The sequence below is a fragment of the Bos grunniens genome, chromosome 21 (genome assembly GCF_055505025.1).
Source record: "Bos grunniens cultivar Pamir isolate PY7600 chromosome 21, Bosgru_T2T1.0, whole genome shotgun sequence".
NCBI lineage: Eukaryota > Metazoa > Chordata > Mammalia > Artiodactyla > Bovidae > Bos > Bos grunniens.
The window spans coordinates 10,575,139-10,585,202 of record NC_141185.1 but is presented as its reverse complement, the minus strand read 5'-3'; the positions used below and the strand labels follow the sequence as shown (position 1 = coordinate 10,585,202).

Below are 10,064 nucleotides of genomic sequence, written 5' to 3'. Positions count from 1 at the left end.
GACTATTAACACTTTATCACCTCCCCATCTACCTCCAAACCGATGCTCCTGACCTGATCTTTCTTGCATCACATCTTGATAGGTATCTGACATGCTATATACTTTACCTATTTCGTTTATGTCTGTCTCACCTGTTAGAATGTAAGCTCTGTGAGTACGACAACTTTGGTTTCATTTATTACTGTATTCTCAGCGACCACAATAATGCCTGATGCTAGGTAGGTGTGTGATAGATACCTGCTGTATCACCTCTGATTTGCTTTTCCTCCTTCCTTGCTTCACTCTTGCTGTCCTGGGATCGCTCCACTCCTCAATGATAATGTAAGCACGTGAGGTTTAACTCAGGCTCTGTTTTCTGAGGGACTTAGGCTATTACTACAGTAACTTGTTACAGATCACACAGTTGGTAAGAGACAGACCCAGGATTCAAACCTAGGCAACCAGCCTAATTCCAGAATCACAGGGGCACCACCACTCCCACAGGAAGTGCCATCATCACTACCGATGTTGTTCCTTCTTAGAGCTGCACCTGCAAAGGCGTGAGGCAAGTTAATGGTTTAAAAAAAAAAGATGGATTTCTTACAATCTCTATGGTTCTATAGTCAGTTGGCTTCACTTTTACCCTGGCAACAGTTCTCTTTGTCGGGATGAAGGAAAGACAGTGTAATTTCTCGTTGGGAAAGGCACAGATACACATGGAAATGAGAATGATCAATGAGCTGGTTGATTCATGAGATTTATACCCAAAATTTTTCTTAAGAATACATGTAATTTTACAAGACCATTCATCATAGCACCAAGCCTAATACTCCTTAATAGAAAACAGTCAAATAACAAACACTCCAGTTAATTTCCCACAGGTATAAATTATGCAAATAATCATTTATATCTTCATTTACAATAATTAATAAATAAGAGTGCACGTTCATACAATTTTTTTACAAAGATACCTTTTTTTTACAAAGCTACAGCTATGTATAGACTAAATAGACAAAATAATTCTTGTACTACAAAATAACATTTCACTTTTTTCCAATAGTTCTTAGTCCTCTCAGTAAAAATATTCAGACATTATCAATTAAGTCCTGCCATGATATTAAAAGAAACGGTAGCAGTGAATCTATTAAACATACTACAGACCTTGAAAAAATAAACCTATCATCACTCAATACTATACACTTTCAACACCTCCTGTGCCCAGGTTTACTAATTGGTCCCGACCTCGCACCTGCTCCACGGCAGGGACCGACCATCCTTCTGTATTTACTCTTTGTCTTTGGCCGATGTTACCAGCATCAATGTAAGTGACGCCAGCAGCTAATTTAGGGTGCAATTCAAGGGCAAAGGGTCTCTGTTTCATGGTACCCGTTCCCCAAGTGCCACACCCACCCCAGGGACATTCTACACAAACGTGCCAGTCTTTGGCTTCAAGGATCCAATGCTAGAATGCAAGCAGCCTCTGATTCAAGTGGAATTTCTGTGCCTGGACAGAGGAGCCTGGTGGGCCACCGTCCACGGGGTTGCAGAGAGTCGGACACAACCGAGTGGCTAACACTATGCGTGTCGATGCTCAGAGGGGCTGGGGGAAAAGAGGAGAATAGAAAGGTCCAGGTGTTTACATCTGTGTATTCCTGTGGCTGAACTTGTGAATTGCAACGAATCTGAGAAAACTGCTGCATCAGATGCTGATTTAATTTAAGGAGACCAGTTTAGTTCTGGGAGCCCAGGAAGCAGATCTTGCACATTCTACAAGCTTCCACCCCCACACCTTCCACAGACAGACTACCTTTTATTCCACCAAACCCTTTCCGAAGGCACCTTTTTAAATACTGAAGCCGGAAGCCGTGCTCTAAGCTTTGGAATTCACTTACAAATGCAGAGGCACATTTATTCTAAGCAAATAGGCCACTAACTGAGATGTTTTTTAAAAAAAAAACGAACTTGCTAACCTTTGGATTTTTAAACCTAGGATGAACTTCTAAAAAGAGGTCTTCAAACTTCCAACCCAGAAAGGTAAATGAATTATTCAAGGTGTCACAGCAGGCGGGACCGAGCTAGGACATGCGTTCCTAACAGCCAGGCCAGTGCTGTCCTAATCTGGAACACTGTCAACTCTCTAGGTTACAGACACTCTTAAGAGTTTCCTTTTAAAAAGTGTTTCAACCAGGCATGTTGTGGCTATCCTCACAGCAAAGTCCACTGACTTCTGGTGGGGCTAAGAGAAGTGGGAACTATCACAAATGGGGAAAAAAAAAAAAAACCCTATCAAAAGATACTTTTCTATTTGTTTTTGCAACAATGCAAAACCTACAACTTTTTAAAGGCAGAACAAAGCGGGAAAATGGTGATTCCTATCTCACAGACCAACCTGTTGTCTTACTCCCAGGAATTCATGTTCTCATTCTTATTTTAATCGTGTTCTGCCCAGGACAATGAAATTTGCTTTTCAAAGGAGGGGGCCTCTCTTCCACTCTGAAAAGCATATTAGAAGAACTGAGTGAAGAGCTGGGGGCGGTTAATTAAAGTCACTCACTCCTGAATGTTAAGACATTGAATTTATGCTGCTGAAGGCCCTTTAAAAGCAGTCATTTTAGTTATAAATTTGCAACCTTAGGGTAAAACTTGAATTTGGGGTGTCCTCAGGTATTAAAATTTTTTAAACTTATTTTTAATTGAAGTATAATTGATGTACAATGTTACTCAGTCACTTTTACAAACTGAGGATGAAGGAAATATTTAAGCAGTGTTGATGTGGAAAGTGAAAGTGTTAGTCACTCAATTGTGTCCAGCTCTTGGCAACCCCATGGACTGTAGCCCACCAGGCTCCTCTGTCCATGGGACTCTCCAGGCAAGAATACTGGAGTGGGTTGCCATGCCCTCCTCCAGGGGATCTTCCTGACCCAGGGACAGAACCTGGGTCTCCCGCATTGCAGGTGGATTCTTTACCACCGAATCACCAAGGAAGGGTCAAAGTGTGCAGAAACCTAGAAAGGGGAAGAACACAAGGTGGGGGTTACAAGTGACAGATAAAGTTCACCACCTGCCCAGCTCTGAGGTCCTCACCCACTCTTGCCAACTAGACTGAAGTCAGTAAGAATCAGAATCACCTTGGGGTAAAGCTTATTTTCTAAGCAGTGAAGTCCTGGGTGGAAATCAACGTTTGGAAGGAAGTCCCATATTTGCGGTTCTGCCACCTGCCAGCTCTATGATCTTATTATTTTTCCTTCTTGTGTTTTAGCTTCCTCTGAAGCTAAAAGCACCACCTCCTGTGGTGAAAGAACCACCTCCTGTGATTGTTAAGGATCCAGTGAGTTCATGGGTAGACTTCCTCTTATAAAAGGTATGAGTTAGGTTTGAGACAGAGCAGCTGGCAAGAGGGAGGTGGGTTGGAAAGAAGCTGGGAAAAGCTATGGTAACTGAATATAACAAAAGGAGGTCTAGTCAAAGCTTGGCGAGGAGGGACAGGCAGGCAAGGAGCTGCTGAGTAGCATACAATGTTGTAACGAGCTCACAAGGAAGCTATTAATATTTTTGGCTGCACGTGGAACTTTCCCAACCAAGACTCGAACCTGTGTCCCCTGCAGTGGAAGCATGGAGTCTTAACCACTAGACCACTGGGCAAGTCCACAAGGAAACTATCATTCACTCAACAACCATGTACTGAGTATCTACTCTGCACAGAAGATGGTCAGAGAGGTTATTTGCCCAAGGTCATCCAGGTATCTGGAGACAGAGCTGGAACTGGAACCTAAATCTAGCTGATTCCCAAACCTGCCCTCCTCCCCATCCCATAAAACCTCCTGGGGAAGGAAGTGACTATAAAATGAGTGGGCGGGCAGCTTCAGTTAGAGAGATTTCTGCCAGATGAAAGCTGGCCTTGACATCTAAGTGTCAGGGATTTTAAAGTTACCAGTGGGATCAGGGCCAGACTGTTGTGTATTTAACACCATGTGGTCAAACAGCCTGAAACACTGGCTGTCTTCTTCCCACAGAGGAGAATGCTTTTTGGCTTGTTGGTATTATAGCCCTGGGCTAGAGGTGACTGCTTGTCAGATGGGTTTTCATCAGGGTTCTCAGAACAAATTATAAACATCTAAGTTGATCTTCCCTGTGCAGGAGGACTTGGCAATTCCAGAAAAATCAGAGGGGTTCCAGAACTCCGATGATCTCTGCTGACCCTTGGGAAGTAGGGGCTCAGAGTCTCCAGGGCTTTGCCCCTTCCCAAGATGGCAGAGCCCACGAGAGTGGAGGACGGTGAAGACCTGCGGGTCACTGTGGAGCTGTCATGCATTAGAGAACGGAGGGCCAGGGCTCAGCTGGAGCCTGAGGCCACAGCATCTGCATGCTCGCCATGGAAATGGAAAATTCTGGATGCAAAACAGAGTCCCGGCTCTGCTTGCATCAGGTTCACTTCCCTTGGCTGACTGTTTTTCCTCAACGAGATGCCCAACAAGAGACAGCGCAAAAAGAGATCCATGGGATTTCATGTCCAGCAAAGAAGCCACATCTCATTTCTTGGCTCCCTGACGCTGGCTAACCGTTAAGGCAAACTCTGCAGCCATTTCCAGCAAATGAGCATGTTATCACTCATGCTGGCTTTCAGCCTTCAGCTGCTCAGCCCAGGTCCTGGCCCTCGTCCTGAGCGCAGCCCCACTCAGCAGCTGGACGGACCGTATGAAGAGCCAGCCGTTCAGTGGGGGCTCAGGACGGCGGCTGTGGCCCCAGGCACTGAATCTGCCCCCAAAGGTGGTTTCAGCAGAGATGATGCAATGTCAGGGTGAGAGAAATAACACCTCTGGACCCGAAGGGTATCACGGGCTCTTGTTTTCTGGCCAGAGCATCACCGAGAAGGTTCTGAAGAGCCATGCTGCCTTGAAACTTGCACACAGCCCACCTCGGGGACTTCAGGACGTCAATGGAGATGGCTGGGGAGGTCTCCAAGCAGAAAGGAGAGAGAGGCCACATCTGCGAGCTGCAGTGGCATTCTGGAGAGTTAAGAAAAGCAAGGTCACATGAAAGAGAGTGCGTCACAGGACTGCCCTTCAGTGACACGACCATGGAGACAGAAGAGTTCTTAACAAGGAAGCCACCATGAATTCTGGTATTCAAGAGATACAGTCTTTCCTTGTTTCCTCGGGCTTGTGTCTGAGATCAGCTCCTAGATGTTCTGAGTCCTTGATGGGAAAGGAGGTGCAAGTGAGCTTCAGGGACCGGAGGCTGGAGGTTTGCAGAAAACTCACTTGGGTGTCAAGATGTCCCTCCTGAGGGCACTAAGCAACACTGGGACTAGTCATTTCTCCTTCCTGATCCTCGCCTTTCTCATTTCTTAAATGAGACACTGTGATCCCTACGTGATCCCTAAGGCTAGCAAACAATCTACAATTTATGGAGATCGGCTATACAGGGAGGCAGCCTCCAAATCTTCTGCCTTCTATGAGATCAACCTTCACACAGAGCACGTTAGCACTGCACAGGGATGAGAGGAGAGCTGGGGAGAATTCTGCTGAATCCCAGGAAGGGAGAAGCAGCCTGTGTCTGGAGTGGTTGTCTAAGGGGCAGAGAAGATAGTACTCCGTTCTCAGTCCTGGTGGGAACCCATCTCCCCACAGAGTCCTGGCTTGACCGGGAAAAACTGCCCACCCAGTTCCAAACAGCCACCCAGTAGAGGGAACAGCCGTATTGTTCACTGGCCGACACCAGTGTGGGCTACTGGTTTCCCGATGAAGCAAGGCAAGGAAAACATAAAAAGTGCATGGAGCTTGGGGGCAGCGGGAGCTCTAAGATGGTTGTGTAGGGGCAGGAGGTGAAAGAGGCAGGAAGGAGAACCCCTATCTGCACTGTGGCATCAAGGGGAGCACTGTGTGTTCCCTCCCCAACACCCCCAATCTGGCCCAGTGCGAACTGAAGGCGCTTGAAGACCACTGGCTCAGCAGGACTCAGGGCAAGTTCACAAGCATGTCCACACAGCAGCGAGCTTGCCTAACCAGCAGGGAGAGAGCACGCAGGGGACTGCATAGAGAGGGCCCATGTGTTCAAGATGGTGACCTGAGCACGTGGGCTCATGTCTTCCCTGGCGAGAGCCCACAGAAACAAGAGCAAAGGAATGGAAGTGATGGCATCATGAAGACAGAATGATGGAGAGGAGGTGACAGCAGGTGAGAGATGCCAACCCATTTATGGCAGGGGCAGAGTGGAGGCAGACGGGCAGGGCCAAGGAATCCCAACACCTCGTATGTGCAGAGGAGAGGTGCAGTACCGAGCTGCAGCCACTCCTCAGGGGAAGCAGAGGAGGTCCAACCCAGGGACACCAGGCACAGTGCGGTGGGACCGATTCACTGTGTCTACATACTGATGGTGATGAGACGCCTGCTCAGAGGTCAGGGTGCGGGCACTCAGGTGTGCGCCAGCATGTCTGGGTACGGCCCTACAGTCTGTGTGCTGCACAAAGAGGCAAGGCTAAGGGGAAACTGGGAGTTAACTCTAGCCCTTGCTCTGCTCCTTGAGCCTTTCACTGGAGAAAGAGGCAAAAAATGCGCCTGCCAGTTTGGCCACATGCCCACGGGTGGCTTCTGCCCCAGAGGGGCACCTATCTGGAAGTCATCCACTCAGAGGGAATGCCCTTTTGAAACTGCACGAGGGCTCTGCATAGGCTAGTAGCAGCCCTGTGTATGCTCAGAGAGAAGTGGAAATATCTCTAAAGAAACACAATGAGAAAAGACCTGCATAAGACCTACTGATATGTGTGGTTCTCCCCTGAAGAGTTCAGGTGCCCACCTGGTGACCCTACAGAAAAATCCACGAGTTGACAGACAGAGTTTCCAATCCATTTTTTGAAATATCACTCTTACACAAGAACAGATCCACAGGATCACTAGATATCTCAAGAAAACGTGTAACATGAAAGACAGAGACTAACCAAAAGAAAGGGAACTTAGAGGAAATAAAAGCAAAACAGCAGAAAAGAAGTTCCTCAAAACCCCACTATCATGAACATCCAGAGAGAGAAGTTCTGCAGCCAAGAAACAAGAACAGGACCCTATAAAACAGAAACAAGAGAACAGCCACAAAATGTCTTGGAAATTAAAAACCATTCACCAGGAACACTGAGAAGTTAACTGTCTTTGCAAGCAGATAAAAAATTAAGAGATGAGAAATAGAAAAACTATTAGAGGATTAGCCTGGGAGGTCCAACATTGGAACAACAGGTGGTCCAGAAAGAAAAAATGTGAACAATTACAAGAAAACTTAAGAAATTTCCCACGAGAGCCCAGAACGAGGTACACCATCAAGGGCACACCGTCACTGGGACTGTTCAGAACACCAAGAATGAAGGGATCTGAAATGTTTCCTGGGAAGGTGGAGAAACCCAGGTCACAGCTAAAGGCCTGGGAATCAGAATGACATTAAGAATCTCAACAACCACGTTGGAGGTGGGAGTGGTGGGGGGGTATTATTTTTCACCCACAATTCTATATCCAGCTACCCCTGGGTAAGGGCAGAATAAGGACGTTTTAAGTTATGCAAAATCTCAAAAATTTACTTCCCATGTTCTTTTCTCAGGAAGTTATTAAGGAAGGTACCACACCAAAATCATCATCATCATCATCATCAAGGAGAAAAAAATTTGACGAGAAAAGACAAGCAACTATAGTACACCACTTGGTTCAGAAGTAAACAGACCTCGTAGGCTCGCGATGAAGAGAGATGCACCAAACAACAAAATCTAACCATGCTGGAAAAACAAAGTGGGGTTAGGCTAAGAGCAAGATCCTTCTCGACCATGGTAGCAAGCCAGCAGGTATCTTGGTATTCTAAAAATAAAAAGAAATATAAGCATGTTATATAGAAATGCAAAGGTAAATATTAGAAGAAATAGGAAGAGTTGAAAGGGTTACTTCCAGGAAGCAAGACACAGGAGATTGCTAGTTTCCATTAAAAGCCTTCTTGTATTTGTTTCTTTTAAAACTATGAATATGTATTACTTGGATAGGAATTAAAAATAAATTCTTAAAAAAAAAAAAAAAGAAAACATGGGGTGGTTAGTCCTGCTGGCTTCTTACTCACCTTCTATAACTGACTTTATTCACACAAGCCTATCCTCAAGTGAGAATCTTTTTTCTTAAAAAAAAAAAATCAGTTTGCTGCCAACTTGAACTAAATGACTTTCAGGCATCTTGCCAATAGATGGTTTTAAATAATATTACACTTTGTAATGGGTGAGAGAGAAAACCTGCAGACTTTTCTGAACAAGGTCTAGATCCTTAAAATGAAATGATTAACGCTTGGGTCAGCTCTTCCTTGGCTCTTCAAGCATCTAATTTCGGTGAGGACTGCTTGATGTCCAGAGTTATAAAATATCACACACATAATCTTTAGTATCTGTACCTTTGAGCGTTCAATGATGCTAGGGAGCTCATTAATTAGCTCATTTTCCATGGGACACTTGGCCCTCTAGATGGAATTGCTCCAAGCTCCCAAGAGCTTTCAGCTTGGATGGCTTAGATTCGTTCATGGAGAGAAGGCAGGCTATAACTAGAGTGGGATAGAAGTCAGGTTTTGGCTGTCATCAACTCAAATGTGCTAGGTAAATTCTTTTGGCCATGCTGGAATTCTGTAAACTGGAGACCCACTGCTTGAAATAAGCAAGCCCTTGGCTTGCAGAGAGAGAAGCATGATTCTTGGAGTAAGAACAACACTGGTGTGTCAGCTGACAGGCTGTTAGAGCCGTGAAGGATATTCCAGAAGGAACGGGCGACAAGCCTGGAAGTGAGCAAAACTTCGTGGGAAAAATACGAGAAAAAAACAAAGGTTGGCTGTTGACCTAAGAATTTTGGTTTTGTTTTAAATGAGGACATTCTTATCTATTCGTTTTATTATTTTATTTTTTTCAGGACATCCCTGGGCCCAAGAGAAGTTCCCTAAGAGAGGGGACAGCTCCGGGGGGGACATCGGGTGGCCTGGGTACACTTGCAAGTCTGCTACTGGTTGGCTGTGCCATCTTGGTCAAACGGCTCTGCCTCTCCAGGTTCAGCAGCGAAGATGCTGTCTGAACGCCCCTCTCGACCTCGTAGTCTGTGGGTTTATAAGTCTCACTCGATATGCTTTCTGAGCAGGGGAGGACAAGAGGAGGAGGAAGCGATACCCAGGGAGGCAGGGCCTGTGTCTTGAAAGGAAGCAGGGAGCCCAGGGTAGAAGGAAGACGGAAGATCAAAGGGCGGCTGGATGCCCTTCCTCTACCACCTGCCAGTTCTGGCTACTTCTCAAGATGCCTTCTGAAACCTTTCCCCTTTTCAAGAAAACCATTATAACGGACCACAAAGGACGGTGGTGCAGACTCGCACTGTGCGGCGGTGCGCACACAGGTGTTCTCGGGGCAGGAACCTGCTGGGCTACTACCTGCTCCAACACCAACCAGAGCTCGTTCTCAGCCAGGTCACCCCTGCCCTCCTCCTGGGGCCTTGGGAGGCTCTTGGTGTTTACAGTACTCTGCAGGGCCTTGGGTACCAGCCTTGGGTACCGGCCTCAGGAGCCACGGATGGAAGCCGGAGGTGGGGGGTGCGGGTGTAGGACTGCCCAAGACAAAGCAAGAGGGATCCCAGGCCTTGCCGAGTCAGCCAAAGCTCTGCTTTTCATGTTTCGACTAGACCACCCCCTGAGAATCCTCTTGAAAGGAGGATTCCATGGGTGGAAAAGGTTTGAAAAATCACAGCTTTATCTCAAATCAGTCAGTGCAAAAGCAAAATGAAAATGCATCCCCTCCCTAGAAAAACACCCTAGCGTGAACAAGTGTGCACTGCAGCTCACGACCCAGCCTTTACTTTCTGTGAATTTTGCCGATTGTGGACGCACTTTCCTGGAGCCAGCAGTTTTGTGTTGTTCTTTGGATAACCCCTTCTCCCACCCCGTGAAGACCACGACCAACCACCACACCACCACAGGGCCCCCAGCGCCTTCACCCAAATGCCCCTCTTGGAGGAAAGTGGGGCAGTTTTCTTCCCATAAAGGCTCTCCCTGGGGTATCCATCCCCTTTGTCATCAGGAGGTAACAAACTCAAGTCCATCTG

General features: G+C 46.6%; 1 protein-coding gene across 1 annotated transcript in view; it reads right to left on the bottom strand.

Moving 5' to 3' along the window:
* Positions 1 to 720: 720 nt before the first annotated feature.
* The window catches only part of CLMN (calmin), a 122,191-nt gene continuing 112,847 nt past the window's right edge, over positions 721 to 10,064 (bottom strand). Inside the window, exon 14 of the mRNA XM_086363100.1 lies at positions 721 to 2,984. The gene's annotated coding sequence lies outside the window, so the exon portion shown is untranslated. The remainder of the gene's footprint in view (positions 2,985 to 10,064) is intronic.